This window comes from Ctenopharyngodon idella, chromosome 2 (genome assembly GCF_019924925.1).
Source record: "Ctenopharyngodon idella isolate HZGC_01 chromosome 2, HZGC01, whole genome shotgun sequence".
NCBI classification, from domain to species: domain Eukaryota; kingdom Metazoa; phylum Chordata; class Actinopteri; order Cypriniformes; family Xenocyprididae; genus Ctenopharyngodon; species Ctenopharyngodon idella.
In genome coordinates, this window is record NC_067221.1 from 6,903,843 (window position 1) to 6,915,886 (window position 12,044).

The following is a 12,044-nucleotide window of genomic DNA, read 5'->3' on the forward strand; positions in this document are numbered from 1 at the left end:
GATTTATTCAGTTATTCTCTTCTACAGTCTGGCATGTATGTATAATCATGTTATATGTATTATCTGTTGGTAATAATGAGTTTAATTAAACAAATCTAATGTACCTTTTCCATTTTCTTTTTCAGCTGCTGTCTCTGGAAACATCACACCGAACAAAACAGAGCTTTTTGCTGAGGAGGGTTCAAATGTTACATTATCCTGTAGTTATTCCTCTGCAGATTATCTATTCTGGTACCGTCAGTATCCCGGATCAGCTCCTGAATTTCTTGTGTTCATCTTTGATGGTAAAACAACCACCGAAACGTCTGATGTAGATCCAAGACTTTCTGTTAAACTCACTAAATGGAAACAAACTCATGTGGATCTGGAGATCTCCTCTGCTGCAGTATCAGACTCTGCTCTGTATTACTGTGCTCTGAGGCCCACAGTCACAGGAAACACATCAGATCTATACAATGATATTACATCCATACAACATACAGTACTGTCCTTCACTTATGCACTCTACTTTTTCCAAGTAATTTAATAAATTCTGACACATAAAAGTGTTAAATGATAATCAAATTGTACAGGCACATTTCCACCACAGGGCTGCAGTGTTGTAAAATGTTCTTCAGAAACTGCACACATGGATCTTTGTTTGTTTGTTTGTTTGTTTGTTTGTTTCTTTCTTTCTTTCTTTCTTTCTTTTTCTTAATGAGAAAAACTGCACTATTATAAATAATAATATAAGTAATACAAAAACATGACACAAACAGCGTCTGAACATGACGTGGTCACACTTCACTGCACTTACAGTACCAGTGATCCATACCCTTATCTTTACTGGTACCAACAGAAAACCAATGGATTCCCAGTTTACATGCTCCAGAAAAACTGCACTATTATAAATAATAATATAAGTAAATACAAAAACATGACATAAAATATTCACAACATTTCGGGCAATACACATATTTCATTTTGTCTGTATCTCAGAAGGACAGACAAGATGGTAGCATTTACTTATTATTTTGACAAAGATTTGACTAAAATTGTTGTAAAAGGCCTAGACAGACAGACAGACATCATGTGACAGTGAACAGGAAGTTCATGGGTGTCTTTACGTCCTTCAGTGTCTCACACACAGTGCAGAACATCGAAAGTCTCAACAAAGAACTGCTGATCTTATTCAACATGGACAGATGCTTTCTGATGATTGTAATTATGGGAACAGGTACATTCATTATTCAGTAAATGATGATGAAACAATGGAGATTGGAAAACAATGATTTAACAATCTTATTTTACCAATTTTTGCTGTTTCCATTGTGTCATGTGTTTGAAATGTTTTTGGTCAGCCTTGCTATGACAAATAATTGTTTATTATTCTGCTTATTGTTCACAGGTTTGGTGTCTGGGGACAATATTGAGCCAGATAAAGAGAAAAATGTTATCACAGAAGAAAGAGGAACTGTCAAGCTGAGCTGCTCATATAGTACAACCAGCAATAATGTTCTGCTTTACTGGTACAGACAATATCCAAACAGAGAACCTCAGTATTTATTACACAAAGCTCCGCAATGGAGTGATGCACAAACATCTGATCGTCGGTTTCAGTCGACTACATCAGGAACATCCACTGAACTCACTATTACTGATGTACGTCTGTCAGATTCAGCTCTCTATTATTGTGCTCTAAGAGTTGTAGCCCAGTGATACAAAACATGAAACACGTCGTACAAAAACCTGAAGCTCTTTTCACTTTGAACCGATCTAGTGAAAACCACAATCAAAACCACAATCTATCCAGCCCCAAATGTAATAAAATATGTGGTGACACCTGTGTGAAGTAGATTATAAGCCATAAAAGAAAGCCAGAAACATTAAAACATTAAAGGCATAACAACTTTAAAAGCATTAAAAAAAAACAAAACATTAAAAGCATAAAAATATTGTTTCATTAGTTTCCGTGAATGCAGCATCAAATTAACTTACATTTAGTCAGCAAATTCCTCTACTTTAAATTCAAGGTAGGCCTGATCCTTTTAACCTTTAGAATTAAACTTTTGAGATCGTACAGTAAATGTTGAAAATTGTGTATGTTACAAATAAATTAAAAGATATTAAATGTCCAACAGTAAAAACTGCAACCAGTTCTGCTTTAAGGGGTTTCTGTTTTTATTTTAATGTAATTGCAGAAACTGGCCACACTGTGGCAGTATTGTAGCCTATTATGCTATCAAGTTCCTCCTATATGTGTTTAACCTGTGCAAACATATAGTCACAGTGAAATCTAAACTCAGGCTGGCTCATGTTCATCATCATCATAACTCACTAATATCACGTTTGCAGTTTTATATGCTTGTATGTAAACTATGTTAATCTGGCTGAAGAGTTTACTTCTGTTGGCTGCAGTTCTAGGTAAAGTAACTTTGAATTATTCCTTATTATCCTTACATCAGAATACTCTTGAAAACTGATGTGTTTCTTTCCTTTTATATTTCCTGACAGAGTGCAGTACACAAGATTCTGTTAATCAGCCAACAAGAGTTCAAACAGCGTCTAAACATGACGTGGTCACACTTCACTGCACTTACAGTACCAGTGACCAATACCCTTATCTTTACTGGTACCAACAGAAAACCAATGGATTCCCAGTTTACATGCTCCATAAACTCTCAACTGGATCAAGCAGCAGTGAAAAAGAATTTGAGGAAAGATTTCATGCAGATCTCAACAAATCCTCAAGCTCAGTTTCTCTGTCAATCCAGGATGTGTGTGTGTGTCTGACTCTGCTGTTTACTACTGTGCTCTGAAGCCCACTGAGACTGAAACACTTCAACATCCTGACAAGAACCAAGAGCTCGGACTCGTGCAGTTTTTAACATGATGTTTCCCTCAATATGCATATTCTATGTTATTTTTTTTAATAAATAAACAAATAATTAACAAAAACTGCTTTACTCTTCTTTGAATGCATCGGTGTGACATCAGTAAAGATATAATGGTATACCACTTTAAAGTGCTGCTCACTGCTAATGCAAACATTTACTATGAACATTTTTGTTATAATGTATTATGATTTTTTGTTATGACATTTATAGATCATATTTCCCCTTTCCACAAAGATCTGGCTCATGTATTTCAGAATAAAAGACTCCAGCAGTGGGTGGAGCTGATTCACACTGATGCTGACAGTGAGAGATGATGACTGGGTGAAAACTGAACTACTGTTTTTGCCATCATCATCTCTCTGAGGACAACATGTTTCCTTTTACCTGGATAATAATCCAACTTTGCATTGGTAAGAAATAATTTCAGCATTATGTCAGTCAAAATAATAATAACAATTGTCTGTGACTGTATAGATTCTGATAGTTTAACTTTATTGCTTGGTTAATTGATGCCCTTTTCTTTTTCACAGAAACTTCTTTGGTTGATACAATACATCCATTCACTTCAGAAAAACATGTTTTTCAGGGTGAAAATGTGATTCTCTTCTGTAACTACAGTACAACTGGGGGTGTCAGTGTCCCTCTCTCCAGTGGTATCGGCAGTATCCTGGAGCAAAACCAGAGTTCCTACTTCTTGTCACTGAATATTCAAACAAATCTGAGCCTGATCTTCGTCTGTTTTCAAAAGCTACAAAAGAGATCAAACGTGTGGATCTGGAGATCTCCTCTGCTGCAGTATCAGACTCTGCTCTGTATTACTGTGCTCTGAGGCCCACAGTCACAGGAAACACAAGAACACTGTACAAAAACCTGCTTGTGCTAAAAATGACACTATGGTGCTCCACAGTTCAGGAGAAATGGGACCCTTAAATCTTGAATTATAGACAGACCCCTCTATCTACAGTAGAAGCATCTTGCCCATTCAAAGGAGCCATATGAAACACAAATGCATGATTATTGTAGTGTTAGTTTACTCATTCGCATGTACAAATGTGATCAATACACAATCAAGGCACCTCTTCAGATAAACTTTACTTTAACACTGCAGGAAAAACAACAACAACAAAACAGGTTCATGAAGCCCATGGGTATATGCAGTGAGTAAATGGCTTCACGACATACACACAGAATTATGGGTAAAGGGGATCAAGCATGTGTTCAAAAACATTTTAGGCTAATCCTAATTTTACGAGAAATGATTCAAAATAACACATTTTAAGTCATTTCAAACTTTTTTCCACAAGGGGTCAGCATTGCTCTCTTCATGTATAAGTAGATCATTAAGCTCTGAGACAGACAGAGAGTCTTTAAGAGCAACGTTGAGCGAATTTCAGTTATTTTACCTCACAGAACAACTATGTTTAGCTGGGCTTTGATTTCCCTGTGTCTCATTGCAGCACATTATGATGGTAAGCATATTTTTTTTCTGTTTTTCGGAACATTTTAACAGAACAAGGTTTACTTTCATTTAGATTATTACGTTTAAGTTTACTCTGCAAATAATTCATGTTAATGACATACTTTTTTCAGTGTCTTTGGGACAAGACAGAGTTGAACAGTCTTCAAGAGAAATGACTGCAAGTGAAGGAGATCAAGTTATTTTAAGGTGTAATTATACTACAAGTGATAGAAGTCCATATCTCTTCTGGTACAAACAGCTACCAAACAAATCACCAACATTCATTCTAAATAAATACACAGTCGGTGAAGGAAATACTGAGCCTGATTTTAAGAAGAGATTTTCTGCAACATTGGACTCCACATCAACATCAGTTCCTCTGATGATCCAGGATCTGTGTGTGTCTGACTCTGCTGTGTACTACTGTGCTCTGCAGCCCACTGTGACTCAAACACACTCAACACTCACACAAAAACATGCAAAACAAATAAAAACTCTCCAACTTTGCCAAAGCAACACTATAAACCAAATGGAAACATAAAATGACATTTCACATATCAGTGAGAAGAAGTGAGAAGCATATCAGTAATAAGCAATAAAGTGCTCTTTGTGGGGAACCATGATGAATCATGTCATTTAAAGTTCAAGATGAACCTGCAAGATGTGAAACCCCAAAGTTCTACTCAAGCAGAGCATCTCTACAATATTTTCATTTAGTTTATTTTTATTTCTTCAACTTTTTAGAGTACAGTTCTATTTAATCCAGAAGGTGTTGGTGTATTTGGGTTTTTAACCAGCACATATAGGTCCCCATCACACACTTTCTGATTTCTTTCTTTCAAGGCTCTTGTGTTGAAAACTGTCACTTCCAAACAATCACCTGCATCTGAACCAAAGATGAAGACACTGAAGACAGTATAGTGATATGGATTATTCAAATGTAATGTGTATCAATTTATTTATAATGTGTGCATGATCTCACATGTTTGTAACACATTTCTTTGTTCATGTTTGCAGGTGTGATTGCGGAGGACCTGATTTGGCCAAATATGGGTTCAAATCTCATCATTAGAGAAGGAGAGTCTGTGACACTGAGATGCTCATGTGACACAAGCAGCAGTTATGTCAGACTTTATTGGTACAGACAGTATCCAAACAGAGAACGTCTCGGTTACAAAGGTAACCCTCGTTCCCTGAAGGAGGGAACGGAGACGTACGTCGGACAGACCGACGAATAGGAATCTCGCTAGAGAGGCCAATCTACTTCGAGTGTAACTACAACGAGCCAATGCATATTGGCATGCAATCATATGCATCAGCTGCTCGCCTCGCAGCGCGGGTATATAACGAGCAGCAGGTGCGTTGCATCTTCAGGTTTTCGCTGAGGAGCCGAACCGGATAGGCGGCAGCATCAGCGGGGTACAGCGACTGTGGCGACGGGACGTACGTCTCCGTTCCCTCCTTCAGGGGAACGAGGGTTACCTTTGTAACCGAGACGTTCCCATTCAGTCGGTCACGTTCGACGTACGTCGGACAGACCGACGAATAGGAATCCCTACCAAAGCGCCACAGGGGCTGCCCCCTTCCAGCGCTCTGTTGTAAGTCACCTGAACCCCCTTGCCTACGGACGGTGGGACAGGGCTAACACAGAGAGTGTCGATCACTGCTGTTCCCCAAAACCCATTCAGTGAGACTATTGGATAACGCTGGGAAAGCGTACCCTTCCGCTGGGAAAGGAACGCTGCGGAAGCCACATCCTTCCCCAGAAGTACATATGGACTAACCCGTAGGCTGTACTACATATGGAAGAACTGGGGTGACTCCAACTCGATGAGAGGTGGGTTCTCCCAGAGGGAAAGACACGGGCTTCGTTTAGGAGCAACCGTGGAACTAGACATATGGGATCCCAATAGGGTCACACATATGGTACCCAGCCTAAACCCGGTTCTCAAGGATACAACGGAGTATAGGCCTAGCGCCAGACGCTCCGCCACGTCGGCTGCCGAAGGGAGATCGGTGGACTCAACAGGGTCTGCCTTGTAGGGACTCTCTGGAGAAAAAGCGCATGTAAGCGCAGCAAGCTGACACTAAGCCGGGGCCTCTCCGTGCCTCTGACCTGAGGTGAGAACACGGGAGGAGACCGGCTCGACACGAAGGCTATAGAATCTAGCGAACGTGTTAGGTGTCGCCCAGCCCGCAGCTCTACAGATGTCTGTTAGCGAGGCGCCAGGAGCCAGCGCCCCGGAAGATGCGACGCCTCTCGTGGAGTGCGCATGCAACCTGAGCGGGCAGGGCACGCCCTGAGCTTGGTAAGCCAGGGCGATGGCGTCCACTATCCAGTGGGCCATCCTCTGCTTGGAGACAGCCTTTCCCTTCTGCTGGCGTCCGTAACAGACAAAGAGCTGGTCTGAGGTCCTGAAGCTTTGAGTTCTGTCTATGTACAGTCGCAAAGCGCGAACTGGACAGAGCAAAGCCAGGGCTGGGTCTGCCTCCTCCGGGGGCAGCGCTTGCAGGTTCACTACCTGGTCCCTGAAGGGAGTGGTAGGAACCTTGGGCACATAGCCAGGCCGGGGTCTCAGTACCACGTGGCCGTCACCCGGCCCGAACTCTAGGCACGATTCGTCGACCGAAAAAGACTGCAGGTCCCCTACCCTCTTGATGGAGGCCAATGCAACCAGCAGCAAAGTCTTCATAGACAGAATCTTTAAGTCTGCTGATTGCAAGGGCTCAAAGGGAGCAATCTGAAGTGCTCTCAGTACCAGAGCAAGGTCCCAAGAGGGTATGGAAGGAGGATGAGGAGGATTCAACCGCCTCGCCCCCCTAAGGAACCTGACGACCAGGTCGTGCTGACCAACAGACTTGCCATCTATGTGGTCATGATATGCGGAGATAGCAGCAGTATGGACTTTGAGGGTGGAGGGGGACAGCCTACGCTCCAACCCCTGCTGCAAGAAGGAAAGCACGACACCGATCGAGCATCTTCAGGGGTCCTCTCGACGAGAAGAACACCACTCGACGAACAGGTTCCACTTCAAGGCGTAAGCCCGTCTCGTAGACGGTGCACGTGCCGAAGTGATGGTGTTAAGTACCTCGGGGGGTAAGTCACCTAGAACCTCCGCGTCCCGTCCAGGGACCAGACATGGAGTTTCCAGAGGTCTGGACGCGGGTGCCAGAGAGTGCCCCGTCTCTGAGAAAGAAGGTCCTTCCTCAGAGGAATGGGCCAGGGAGGGGCTATCGCGAGGAGTGAGAGTTCTGGGAACCAGGTCCGGTTGGGCCAATAGGGCGCAACTAGCAGGACCTGCTCCTCGTCCTCCCTGACAGTAGGCTCACTGGGGGAAACGCATATTTGCGAAGGCCCCGGGGCCAGCTGTGCGCCAGTGCGTCTGTTCCGAGTGTTCCCCCGGACAGGGAGTAAAACAACCGGCAATGGGAGGTTTCTGGTGAGGCAAACAGGTCTACCTGAGCCTCTCTGAACTCTCTCCAAATCAGCTGGACCACCTGGGGGTGGAGTCGCCACTCTCCTGGCCGCGCAGCTCGTGATAGCTCGTCGGCCACACGGTTGAGCACACCGGGAATATGAATGGCACGAAGCGACCTCAGATGCTTCCGACTCCAGAGGAGGAGATGGCGGGCGAGTTGCGACATGCGACGGGAGCGTAGACCACCTTGACGGTTGATGTACGCAACGGTCGCAGTGTTGTCCGTACGGACCAGTACATGCTTGCCCCGTAGCGGCCCTTTGAGGCGGCTCAGGGCAAGGCGTACCGCTAGCAACTCGAGGCAGTTGATGTGCCAATGCAGATGGGGGCCCGTCCAACCCCTGACACTGCATGCCCGTTGTACGTGGCACCCCAGCCTGTGGCAGAGGCATCTGTGAATACCACAGCATGCCGGGACACCTGCTCTAGGAGTACTCCAGCCCGAAGAAACAAGGGGTCCGACCATGGGCTGAAGGTTTGGCGGCACTCCTGAGTGATTGCCACCCGGAACGTGCAGCGTTGCCACGCCCATCTCGGGACCCGGCCGTGGAGCCAGTGTTGAAGCGGTCTCATATGAAGCAGACCGAGCGGGGTTACTGCCGCTGCGGCTGCCATATGCCCCAGGAGCCTCTGAAAAAATTTCAGTGGAACCGCTGTCCTGCCGTTGAACGTATTCAGGCAGTTCAACACCGACCGAGCACGTTCCTCTGTGAGGCGTGCTATCTGTTCGACCGAATCCAACTCCATACCGAGAAAAGAGATCCTCTGCACCGGGGCAAGTTTGCTCTTTTCCCAGTTGACCTGAAGACCCAACTGGCTGAGGTGTCTGAGCACCAAATCCCTGTGTTCGCACAACTGATCCCGGGACTGTGCCAGAATGAGCCAGTCGTCGAGATAGTTGAGGATGCGAACACCCTGTTCTCTCATGGGAACAAGGGCTCCCTCCACGACCTTCGTGAAGACGCGGGGAGACAGGGCCAGCCCGAAGGGTAGGACTTGTACTGATATGCTTGACCTTTGAACGCAAAACGCAGGAATGGCCTGTGTCGCGGAAGAATCGAAACATGAAAGTACGCGTCCTTCAGGTCGATCGCTGCAAACCAATCCTGGGGACGGATGCACTCGAAAATGCATTTCTGCGTGAGCATTTTGAACGGTAGCTTGTGAAGGCTCCGATTCAAAACTCGCAGATCCAGGATCGGTCGTAACCCACCGCTTTTCTTGGGTACAATGAAGTAGGGACTGTAGAACCCTGACCTCATATCAGCTGGAGGGACCGGCTCTATCGCGTCCTTCGCCAGTAGGACCGCGATCTCTGCACGCAAGACACGGGCATCGACAGCCTTCACTGCAGTGAGGTGGACACCCCTGAACTTGGGGGGGGGGGGACGCCGGGCGAACTGAATCGCATAGCCGAGCCCGATGGTCCGAATGAGCCAGCGAGACGGACTGGGAGCGCTAACCAGGCTCACAGAGACTGTACAAGCGGGATCAAAGGGACCGCAGGCGTACCCGCAGTGAGGCAGCGAGGTGGAACACAGGGACGCAGCTCGAGAGGCTCTCTCTGCGAGGCGGCCCGAAGCGGGGTCAGAGTGTGCTGTGCAACACCTACCTGGTTCCACGGTTGGGCAGGGGGCGCAGGATAGGCTTTGCTGCCTTCTCGACTGCACGCTGCTGCCCTCTGGCGAAGGAAGAGGGGGATGAGAGTGGTGAGGCTTTTCTCCTCCCACTGCTCTCCGAGCCCTCTTCAGACCCAGAGATGGAGGAACTGCTCTCTTTTTGAAAATTTGGGTACCGCTGGCTGTTGGACCAGCGGGAGAACAGAAACAAACCCAACCAACAGGATTTACCACCCGGCCCTCCTCGGGGGGGGGGACCCATCTCTGGGTCACCCGTCTCAGGGGTGATTTTTCACTAACCACTTAAACAGTAGCAGAGACGGGAGGCGTCATCTGAGGAGAACCGCTGGACTCAGTCCCCGACAGTGTCACCGAAAAGGCCACCTTGTGAGATGGGAGTATCGAGAAAGCGTTTAGCTTGACGACCTCTTGCACCTCAGCAAGGTAAGCCAGGGGGGCGCTTCTGGACCACTGAGGTGGACATCGTCTGGCCGAAGGCCTGCGCCGTGACTTTGATCACGGTTAGTCAACAAGCGCAGCTCAACCCCGGCTCAGAACTACCCTCATGCATAAAGAGTGCCTTGGCCTCACATGCAGGGTGGGTGTGGTCTGTGAACAGCCACCCCACCCATAAGGGTAGTGAGAGAGTAAAAACTTATGCAGATTTTGGCATTCCATATTTACGGCACCAATATAGCTCCATACTGCCAAGTTTTTCATGCACATCCGGAACACCCGGGAAAGCATGGCTGTAAACTCTGAATCTGAGTCAGCATAAGCACACATCATTACAGTGGGCAGTGTCACCCTCATTTCCAGAGCATAACAGCCCTCTCTCCGATGCTGCAATTGACATCTGACCCTCAGCTGGAGCCCTGAATGAAATGCTAGGTTCCCCTATGAAAAGGACCAGCAATCCAATCCAGAAACTGCACAGCATGTAATGCGCTAGAGAGGGAGGGGCCCTAGGGGGTTGGTTCCCCGAAGGAACCCCTCAACCTCAAGACACCCAAGCCATTTCCCCAAAGTAGACCTCTTCTGGTGCACCAGAGAGGGCGCTACAATGGAGATTAGGCAAGGAGACCGCGCATCTAGAGCGCCGAGCGAGCGCTGGGTTGCAGTGACAACCCGCGCTACAGCCCGACAGCTCGACGGCACACGACACGCAGAGGAGCGAGAGGTTTGCTCTCGCTGATCTCCGCGGTCTCCCAGAGTGTCGGGCAGACCCGCGGCTGTGCTTTTACACACAAGCGGCAGCTGGCCAACAACAGAGGGGACTCAAGCTTCCCGGAGAAAGAAGAGTCACGACCGGCGTGTCGACGTGATCATGTTCTCATACGAAAACATGAACCACCCACGAACATCGTTTCAGCACGCGCCCAGACATGTGAAACAGTGATCGTGGCCGTCAGTGAGGACAGGAAACGACCGCATCCAGAAACACACAAATAGAATGTCATCTTTAAAAAGACGCAAGCTCTATTTGTGTAAGCTCTTTTAGGGACTTTACTCTTTTAGAGTGCTGAAGCACGCAGGGGAACGGCCGCCGCAACACAGACAGGGATTGTGTGCAGCCTGTCGTGTGCTCTTTTCTCTCTTTGAAGGCGCTCACTCTTACCAGCCGTAAAAACGGCTTTCAGCGCTCGAAGCGCACCGTACCGGCCGTGAGAACAGCCTTCTGACGCTGTCAAAACAGTTATTTACTCTATAATGGCAAACGAAACAAAAAACAGAAAATAAAGAGAGGACTTCGACCCCGCTGCTGTGCTGTTCGCCTGCACTCGAAAAAAAAGAGAATTTCAACCAAAAAGCTTGACTCGTCTTCTAGCAGACACTTGCTTGCAGAGAACAGGAACAAACACCGTTCGGCTCCGAAGCGAAAAGCTGAAGATGCAACGCACCTGCTGCTCATTATATACCCGTGCTGCGAGGCGAGCAGCTGATGCATATGATTGCATGCCAATATGCATTGGCTCGTTGTAGTTACACTCGAAGTAGATTGGCCTCTCTAGCGAGATTCCTATTCGTCGGTCTGTCGGACGTACGTCGAACGTGACCGACTGAATGGGAACTTCAGTATTTAATGTTTCAGGTGTCGATATCCCGATCAACCAATAACCTCATTAATGATGATGTGACTCTGTCAGATGCAGCTCTTTTGAAAAGTTTCTGGATGGTAAAGGCAGTTATAAAGAAATAAGGCCAGATTTACTAAACAGGGCAAATTAGCATGAGACTGCAATCATTAAATAATAGTTCAAATGCCAGTAAATTGACTACTGCAAACCTTAGTAAATCACGTTGCATGGTTTGTGCTGGTGCAAGCTGTTAGTAAATCTGGCCCTGTGGCTTCATATCAAAAATTGTGTCCTCTGTATGTCCACTGCTACAACATGTAAACATAATGTGGTCATGTGTTAGAAATACATAATTTCACCACTGGGGGGCAGCATCACTTAAAGTGTCATCAGCAGTGTGCCATGTGAGGACCTAGAGCTACTTGAAGACTTGAAATATCAAGAGAAGAGCAGCAGAGAGGAAACAGAGAGCTTCAGTAAAGAGACAGAGACACATTCATTCAATATATGTTAAAATAATCTCTTCATTTCAG